This window comes from Cavia porcellus, unplaced genomic scaffold (assembly GCF_034190915.1).
Source record: "Cavia porcellus strain 051 isolate PalLab524CR breed Dunkin Hartley unplaced genomic scaffold, mCavPor4.1 scaffold_23, whole genome shotgun sequence".
Classification (NCBI taxonomy): Eukaryota; Metazoa; Chordata; class Mammalia; order Rodentia; family Caviidae; genus Cavia; species Cavia porcellus.
The window spans coordinates 47,207,675-47,217,016 of NW_026947506.1; the positions used below are offsets into that span (position 1 = coordinate 47,207,675).

The 9,342-nt window shown below is 44.8% G+C and overlaps 1 long non-coding RNA gene across 1 annotated transcript; it reads right to left on the reverse strand.

Moving 5' to 3' along the window:
- Nucleotides 1-1,462: 1,462 nt before the first annotated feature.
- On the reverse strand, nucleotides 1,463-9,137 carry LOC134472377 (uncharacterized). The gene is made up of 3 exons (XR_010042182.1): nucleotides 8,385-9,137; nucleotides 6,962-7,152; nucleotides 1,463-3,687 (listed from the first exon to the last, which is right to left on the reverse strand). It is a non-coding gene; the product is annotated as an uncharacterized LOC134472377 (long non-coding RNA).
- Nucleotides 9,138-9,342: the final 205 nt, after the last annotated feature.

The following is a 9,342-nucleotide window of genomic DNA, read 5'->3' on the forward strand; positions in this document are numbered from 1 at the left end:
AAACTCTGGAGCAGGAGACAAGCTTTGAAGCTGAGTTTACAGGGGCTAGAACTCTCCGACTCTGGACTCATCTCCCAGCTGGGGAGAGGAAGGGACATCCGGGGCTTTCCCAGCAGGATGAGCATGGTTCTGCTCATAAACGTACCTGCTATACACCAGCGGGGCAGCCTCGGATGACCTAGGGGACAGGAAGGAAACTTGAACATTTCCTCAGTACCCACCATTCCTCCTCACCATGAAGAACATAAGCAAATTTACACATGAAAAGGATATGAATTTAAACAATTAATGGAGCTTTCTTGGGACTGTAATTCAAGGATGTTATGAGTTGCAAGTGCTTTCCTCATTGGTCTCCCATTCTAATCAATATTATTACTCCAGACAAGTGGTAAAAATAAGCTTTGGAGCCCAGCCTCATTATCTAGACTTTGAATTGTAAACATTACTGAATAAATCTACCTAAAAATGAATTTGAACAAGAATTCTGGTTCTGGGAATGGCAAAGAGGACTATTTTGAAAGAGCCTGGCCACAGATGATGAGCAGAACTATATAAAATGCTTTCAGAGAAAATATGCATTATGAGCTTGTAAAACCATGAAGAATTAAACACTGAAAATCTGGGATGAATGTGAAATTACACTCTTTTTGCAGTCTCTCCCTTCAAAGCCACTGCTTTGAGTGTATGTGTTGGGCGCCCAGAAATGGTGTGAGATTTCAGAACAACCCACTCACCAGCACATAAAAACACAGAAGCCTAGAACCTGTCGCTAAGATGGGGTTGTCCTGGTGAATATTTAGGAGTCATCCTAAGTGTGGTGGTGACCCAGAAGCAGAGCTCTGGCTCCTCAGGACCAGATGGTAGTAGTACAATTCCCTCTTTAGGTTTAATCATGCTATGGAGCTCCCAATACATAAAAGTTAGGAGAATTGGGCCAGGGATTTAACTCAGTGGCTTAAGGGTCTGTCTGGCAAGCTTGAGGTTGTGAGTTGGATCCCCAACCCCTCAAAAAAGGTTAAGAGAATTAAAAAGCGAAATGCATAAAAGCAACCACTATGGGATTATTAATCTATTATCAGCTAATGGATTATGTAGATAAAATAATCAATGGGAAATAAAATATTGGAACAAAATTGAAAATGAGTTCAGTTGACCTAAATGAAACAGTGAACTCAAGGCTTCGGAAAGCAGATTCTAAGTCCATCTGGTGAGGTGCCTGAAGGGTCCTGTTGGCTGTGCAGCCAAATAAGAAGTCTTACTGGCCACCCAGTCCAAGAGCTTTCATGTGTCCCTGTCTTTTATTTAGTAAATTATTTTGTGCTAAGAACATAGTAAGAGATAAAGATAGGCTTTTCTAAGAACATGAATTCTAGTAGGCCTGACCTACTATATGTCCAATACGAGGTTATGTTCTCTAAAACCAAAGAATGAATTTTAGGAACAACAGAAGTTAACAGCAGAATTTATTTATTGAGAGAAAGAAAACTGTCTGAGAGCGACAGAAAGGGTCCCAAGTGGGTTGCTAGGGACTCTGCCTTTTCTAGGGACTTTTATAGGGTAAAATCATGAGGTTAGATGGTTCAAAGGTTGGGAAAATGGGAACTCACAAGGTGGGCATAAAGTGGGACAGAACTGTGGTAAACCAATAAGATTAATTGCTCAGATAAAATTGATTAAATTAGGAGCAAACAGGGGAGCGAGTCACATAGTAAGCGGCATGCTGAATAGCACTGACCCTTCCTGTAGCGGGGTGGGATGCTGACTCCTGGCTTCTCAAGGTGGAGAGATCTATCCAGACTGTGAATCTTTAGGATGTAGGTATATTTGCTTTGCCTCTTCTCTTGTGATCTGGCCCACAGCAGGAGGTGATTGTCTCTTCCAAAGCTGCAAGTTATCTGAATTCGTGCTCTGGTTCCTTTGAGGGCCCAACACTGTCTGACTGCCTGTAATATTTCTAAATAACTCAGCTGCCTGTGACACTATCAGGCATAATGGTGAAAACAAGTGGGACCTCCCCACTGATAATTAAAAACATGCTGCCATTCATATCATATTTTCAAGAGATTTTATGCTACTAGAATATGCTCACAATCAAGAAAAGAAGAGATAAAATATTAAATCCCCATTGCATTGAATAATTTATCTAGACAGTATCCCCCCAATCTCACCTGTGACTGACAAATCCTGGGTATCAGTCTTGTGAAGACACTGTCAGAAGGAAGCAGCTTCCTTGTTTCTCTCACAGAACAAGGTTCCTCCTGTTCCCCTTCTTGAATCAGAGTAACTTCTATGAGTGAGTCCTTGATACTGACAGGCCGTGAAGCCTGGTCCTAACTGTAATTTGAGGTACAGTGGGGTCTCCAAATCTTACAAGGCTCTTCCTATACTAGATTTGAGAGCATCATTTATTCACCTTTTTTTCTGATTTAAAAAGACAGAAAGTTCATAGTCCAAATCCTTAATGTTCACCCTGAAGTCCAAAGCTGTTATCCACCAGCGAACTCTGTCATATACTGGTCCCAAGGTGCCTAATAAGTGGAGTTCGCTTATCCCAGACACACAGGGTATTCAACCGTCTTCTCATCTCTCAGTTCATCATTGAAAGTGTGTCCTGCTGCTCTTTGTAGATTTTCTGGGACTTTATCATTCATCCATGTTGCTCTCCACTGCTTTCCTGTAGCCCCTTGCTCTACCCAGGGTCGCTCACTCTCTTGGAAACAGCACCACCAGCCCTGAGTCTCCGTGACAGCCAGCAGGGAAGCACTTACCCCGGCCACTCTCCCTGCTCAGGATTGTTATCATCATAAAATATCATCACCTTGCTTTTCATAAAACACCCACCAGAAGGAAACACCCATGGTGGGACATTTGAAAATGTTCTTTCAAGCAAACCCCAGAAGAAACAAACCCAGAGGAGGATTATCTTGAATAATGAACACAAACCTTGAGGAGAAACTGAAGAACCCAAAGTTCTGTAGATGTGAAGTGACTGTTTACATTTATTTCTTTTCCTGTGTGTAATCTTTCATCTTTCTTGCCAAACAAGTGAACACATTAGCAAGTCTATTCCTCCTGCTTCACTCAGGAAGTACTATTTATAATTGTCACTTAAATTAGCATACCCATCAGCACCTAGAGGACAAACAACACGGGACACGGAAATGAAACATCCTGCCTCTAATAGGCTGGTTTTTATGGGGAGGCTGGAGGAGGCGAGACAGAAGAATCCTTACCGCTTTCCACAGACAGTCATGAAAAGACCTTATATTAATGGCTGTTAAATCTCTTCTTAACACAGAGTCGGGTCCAAATTAGATGGTTGCATGGAACAGTTTCTGCTTTTGTGCCCCTTGCATCTTTTTTGGTTCATAAAATAATCCAAAATCCCAAAAATGTTGGGCTATAATGCTATACAGTAAAAAATTAGCAGCCAAATTTGCAAATTCTTTCTGGCTCCAGAATATCTGTGTTAGCCTCATTGTGTGGGTGGTGGTGGGGCTGCTGTCTGAGTGGTGTTATAGTCTGTTAAGTGAGGCAGTGCCCTCTGTGGAGTTGCCTGCTGACACTTCAAAACGACATGGCCATTGTTCAGAAATTCAAAACCAAAGAAACAGAGAATGAGTTCTTTTAAAAGTCAAATATAAATCCATTTCACATGCCTCCTTTGAAGTTGTATTGTTCTGAAACCTACAAAAGGAAAATTAAAGAGAAGCAAAAGAAAAAAACGATGAAGGGGAAAAAGCAGAAAGCTTTTAACAGATGCAAATCACACACACACACACACACACACCTTACTTACCATCCAGGAACTGTGAGATGGACTCTACATTGGATGTACCCAAGAAGGCTAGGATAAAGTCACCTCGAAAGACATGGGGATAAGAGGGTGGGCCTGAAGGAGGAATACTTGTGCTTTCTGTATTGGTTGAGGTTCATAACTGGAAAGATTTGTTCATAAGCCAGACATGGTCATGCCTGCAGATCAGCCAACCTGGCTTCTACAGTCAGAGTGTGAACATGGATTTGGCAATGTTTTGCAGTCTTCTGGGGCCTGTGTCTGTCCAGTGACTAACTTTTCTTCCTCCTCTGGCCCTTCTAATTAAATTTAGCACTTTTCAGATTTTTTTACTTTGTATGTTTGTTTATCCAATTCCTCTGTGGAGTTTGATTAAGTTAATAACATGGTGGTCGACATATTTTTTTTCACTGAACAGCTGGCTTCTTAACTTCTCCCTCAACTTCATTGATTCTTATGTCAGTCAGTTTTCTCTCACTGTGACAAAATACCTGAGATAATGAACTTATTGTCAGGAAATCATTAATTTTGGCTCCCAGTTTAGGGGGCATCATTCCATAGCCCTTGCCCACTGCTTGTGGTGAGGCAGTGTGTTTTGGGGGGAAGCTCCTCCCCCATGACAGCTAGGATGTGGAAGGAAGAAAAGCAGGGCCAGGCACCAGGGTTCCCTTCCAGGGCTCCCAGTGACCTAACTTCCTCCCCTTAGGTCCCACCCCTTAAAGGTTCCTCCCTGCTCACTAGTGCTCTGGGCAGGGGACCAAAGTTCCTCCCTTCCCACCAGTGCTATGGGCAGGGGTGCCCGATTTTTAAGATTTGTAACATATGGGCTTCTCCAAACCAGCACAGTGACTCAGAGAGATCTCCCTTAACCCGTCCATCCAGCTGGTCAGCAGGCCTGATTCTTTCTGCTACCTTGCAACCTCCGTGTTCATGCTGTGTCTAAGTCAAATAACACAGGGCTTATCAGAAGGTCAGCTACAAAAAACTCACCAGGAGTCTGAGATGAGGTTTTAGGTGTGAAACTGAATAAAAACCTTCAAGAAGAACAAAAACTAAAGGAAAAGAGGTGATCAAAATCTCCATTAAACACGGGTCATGTTCTGTTTTCCTTTGTGACGTTTGCAAACTCTGAGGTCTGTCCCACCAGGCTTTACTTAGCCCGCCTGGAGAAGTCTCCTTGGCCAGGTCTCAGCATGCTCTGGGGTCACCCTTGGCTTCACAGAACAGTCTCTCTCTCTCTCCCTCTATTGTATATTTACCTACTCAGTTTTGTGGGAAGAAAAAAACTTATTACTTGCAGGAATGTGTAGTGAGCCTTGTATGGTTTCAAAGCTACAATCAGAAATTTTATGAGCATACAATGAGAGGAGATTTTACTTAATGAGACCTGCCGGAAAATAAACTCTGAACTGTTGCATTGCAAAGCTGGTATTTTTGAAAATAAAACACGCAAACTCATCCTGTTCTTTGTGAATTATCTGCTGAGCTGGATCCTGCTAGGCATTAGGGACAGGCAGGAAAACACTGGCTTGCTCAGTTTTCAGTGTAAAGGTACAGGAGCAGTAGCCTCAGCTGGAGGCCCGTGCAGCTCGGGAGCAGAGCCACTGGCGGGAATGTTAGGGATGTGGTTATACTCTTACCAAACCTGGATGTTTTACAGGCTTTAAAAAATCATCTGCTCTCTTGTTCGTGTTAATCAGCTCTGTTGATCTGTTCTCTTTCATGGACTCTGGCAGAGTTCAGGAAATATCACCCGACACACATCGCTTCTTGTGCTGACTTGGAACCGAGGGTGGGAGGGGGAGCAGGTGGAAGTTTGCTCTGAGCATCCTTTATCGGCTTGAATTCCCCTCTCCAAAAGAGCTCATGCGTCATGACCTTCTCCTCGAGGAACCTTCTCCACCAGAGAGGAAACTGGATGTTTACATCTTTCGGAGACAGGTATCTGTCACCTTCTTCTCTAAGACAAACTTAGTGCCCCATGCGTTTTCCCTTTGACCTGAAGCTTGTGTCTCCACCGCCCAGAAGCCCAAAGCCCTGATTTCTGGGTTCCGGATGCTGCATGTACTTTAGTAATCTGTAGGGGAGATCACTGCTGCCTACCTAGCATTGTACTCATCCTGTAATCGAATACTTTCTGGGACACTCGTGCATATGTGATTAAAAGTATTTTTGCTGCTGGTACTCTGTGTCTTGCCAATTTAATGTGCATCCCAGCTGAAGAATTGAAGGACAGAGGGAACCATTTTCATTCCCTCCAGCCTGTTTCTTTCTTATCTCTTTCTGATAGTGTGTGCAACCAATCAGTATGTCAGTATTTTCCCCTAAAGGCAGAGGCCTTTATGTCTCCCCCTTTCTTTCCTTTTTCTCCTTCTCATCCTCTCCCCCTTTTCTCCTTCTTCTTGCTTTTCTCCTGGGCCTCTTCCTCTTTATTCTCTTTTCCTCTTTCTTCTTCCTCCTCCTTCTATTGTTCAGTTCTATTTTATCTGATTCGTTTTTATATCTTATTCCTTTGCTGAAGCTTTCCCCTTCCCATTTGTTTCAAAATTATTTGCAATGACCTCGTCAAACATTTTTTATGACAACTGCTAAAGTCTTTGTCAGACACAACTGTGCCTCATTTTTCATATCTGTAGCATCTTTTACTTACACGCAAATATTTGGGGTGCACTTTGGGCATTTTAATACTGCTTTAAATCTTGTTCAAATACAACAGAGAATGTCAATTAGTAATTCTTTTTTCCAGCTGGTAAACAACTTATATTCAGGTGTGTTAGCATTAGCTACAAACTCAGACCTGCATTTAGTGGTCTCTAGTTCCAGGGTCACCTCATTTTTCAAATTCTTAGCAATTTGGGTCTTTTTCTTTCTTTCCTCTTTCCTTCTTTATTTTTCTTGGTGATGGGTCTAGGAATTGAAGTAGGATCTTCACATTCACAGCCTACTTATTTATTTATTCTTTTCAGACAGAGTCTGACACAGGCGCTAAGCTGCCCGGCCTGAGCCAAACTTGCTATCCCCCTGCCTCAGCCTCCCGCAAGGCTGAGATCACAGGTCGTGCCCTGATGGCCAGCGCCTGTCCCTTCTGTGAGCCTCTCAGTGCCCAGGCTGGGCTTTGGACGCTGTCTCCTCCTTTTCTGTGTGCTGAAGCACGGCGGATCTCACCTGAGCTCCTCGCTGGCATCCACACACAGCTCCCTGTGTCTGCTCTGCTCTGCAGGGCTCCTGCCTCCATCCTGGCTCAGCTGCCCTGGCCTTCACAGCTTCCTCCTTCCTGTTGTCTATGCGGGAAGGTAGGAATTTGGTTCTCTTCTTTATGGGGCGGAGATGGTGCTGGAGGCCCAGAACCAGTGACCCTAGGAGAGCGAGAGGCTGGAAGTCAGAGTGGTCCAGGCCTCCAGGACTGGAGCCTTCCTGGCTGGAGACCGCAGAGTGCCAGGTTCCAGTGTGGTTACCGTCAGCGGCTGGCCTGGGGCACCAAGCCAGGAGAATTAAAAGCAAAGTTAAACCATGGCAAAAAGAGCACTAACAACCAGATGCTACCCCCATCCCCCACCTCCAAGCAGGAGGACTCCTCCCTGCTCTGGTCAGCCTGGAAGGGGCTGTTTCCAGTGCTTCAAGGGATGACTCAGGTGAGAGCAAGGAAAAGCAAACCCCAGCACTGCTGGCCATGTAGCCGGTCCTTTAGCTCCTGGCCCTGCCCCTCAGTCACTGAGGCTAGCACTTCTGAACCCTGAAACGCCCGGCCCTTGGACTCTGCCAGTTTCTCCTACTGCATCCATTCTTCCTCATCCTTCCACGGTTCCCTTGCCCCAGCATTTCTTGGCTACAAACTCTGGAGTTCAATTTTGCTGTATCAATAAATGCTGAGAATGCCTATGGGACACCTGCCGTGGTCAAGGTTATATCACGGTGTGAGTCGTCAAGCCATGACAGACCGGCACGCCCTGTCTGTCCGGAGCCTGCTTCCTCATGAAGTGGGGTGACAGGAATCCTCGCAGCTTGTGCAGTCACCAGGAGCTGCAGCAAAACAACTCAAAGAAAAACTTCAGCCGGGAGAGAAGGAAGCGCTGCCCTGGAGCCACACATACATACTGAGATCCTGCCTCAAAAATATTGCCTAGACAAAATGGACACGCTGCTTGATATTCTTGCATATTGCAACTGTGTTACTAGTAAGAGGGAATGCGAAACACAAGTCAACCGGCAGGCAGGCAGTTCCAGAGAACACTCTGGTATCGGGGCAGAATGAAATGTGCATGGCTCCCTGTAAAACCACAAAGATGAAGAAAATGCTCAAGTATTGTCAAGTGGGTAGAGACCTCTGTGGTTTACTATTGTGGTTTTTATTTTCCCAGCACATCTTTGGAGGAATATTATACTTTGAGGATGACCAATTATATACTGATTTTTATTTACCTCATTACTCACAGCCCCACCTGATAATTAACAATATGCTGCCATTCATATCATATTTCAAGAGATTTCATGCTACTAGAATATGTTCACAATCAAGAAAAGAAGAGATAAAATATTAAATCCCCATTGCATTGAATAATTTATCTAGACAGTATCCCCCCAGTCTCACCTGTGACTGACAAATCCTGGGTATTCAGTCTTGTGAAGACACTGTCAGAAGAAAGCAGCTTCCTTGTTTCTCACACAGAACAAGATTCCTTCTGTTCCCCTTCTTGAATCAGAGTAACTTCTATGAGTGAGTCCTTGATACTGACAGGCCCTGAAGCCTGGTCCTAACTGTAAATATTCAGGTGTGTTAGGATTAACTACAAACTCAGACCTGCATTTAGTGGTCTCTAGTTCCAAAGTCATCTCATTTTTCAAATTCTTAACAATTTTCTTTCTTTCCTCTTTCCTTCTTTATTTTTCTTGGTGATGGGTCTAGGAATTGAAGTAGGATCTTCACATTCACAGCCTATTTATTTATTTATTTATTTATTCTTTTCAGACAGAGTCTGACACAGGTACTAAGCTGCCCGGCCTGAGCCAAACTTGCTATCCCCTGACTCAGCCTCCCGTAAGGCTGAAATCACAGGTTGCACCCTGATGGCCAGTGCCTGTCCCTTCTGTGAACCTCTCAGTGCCCAGGCTGGGCTTTGGATGCTGTCTCCTGCTTTTCAGTGTGCTGAAGCCCCCCAGATCTCAGCTGGGCTCCTCGCTGGCATCCACACGCAGCTCCCTGTGTCTGCTCTGCTCTGCAGGCTCCTGCTTCCATCCTGGTGCAAGGGTCCTGGCCTTCTTGTTGTCTATGCAGGAAGGCAGGAATTTGGTTCTCTTCTTTATGGGGCGGAGATGGTGCCTGAGGCCCGGAACCAGTGATCCTAGGAGAGCGAGAGACTGGAAGTCAGAGTGGTCCAGGCCTCCAGGACTGGAGCCTTCCTGGCTGGAGACTGCAGAGTGCTGGGTTCCTGTGCGGTTACCATCAGCGGCTGGCCTGGGGCACCAAGCCAGGAGAATTAAAAGCAAAGGTCAACCATGGCAAAAAGAGCACTAACAACCGGATGCTACCCCCATCCCCCACCTCCAAG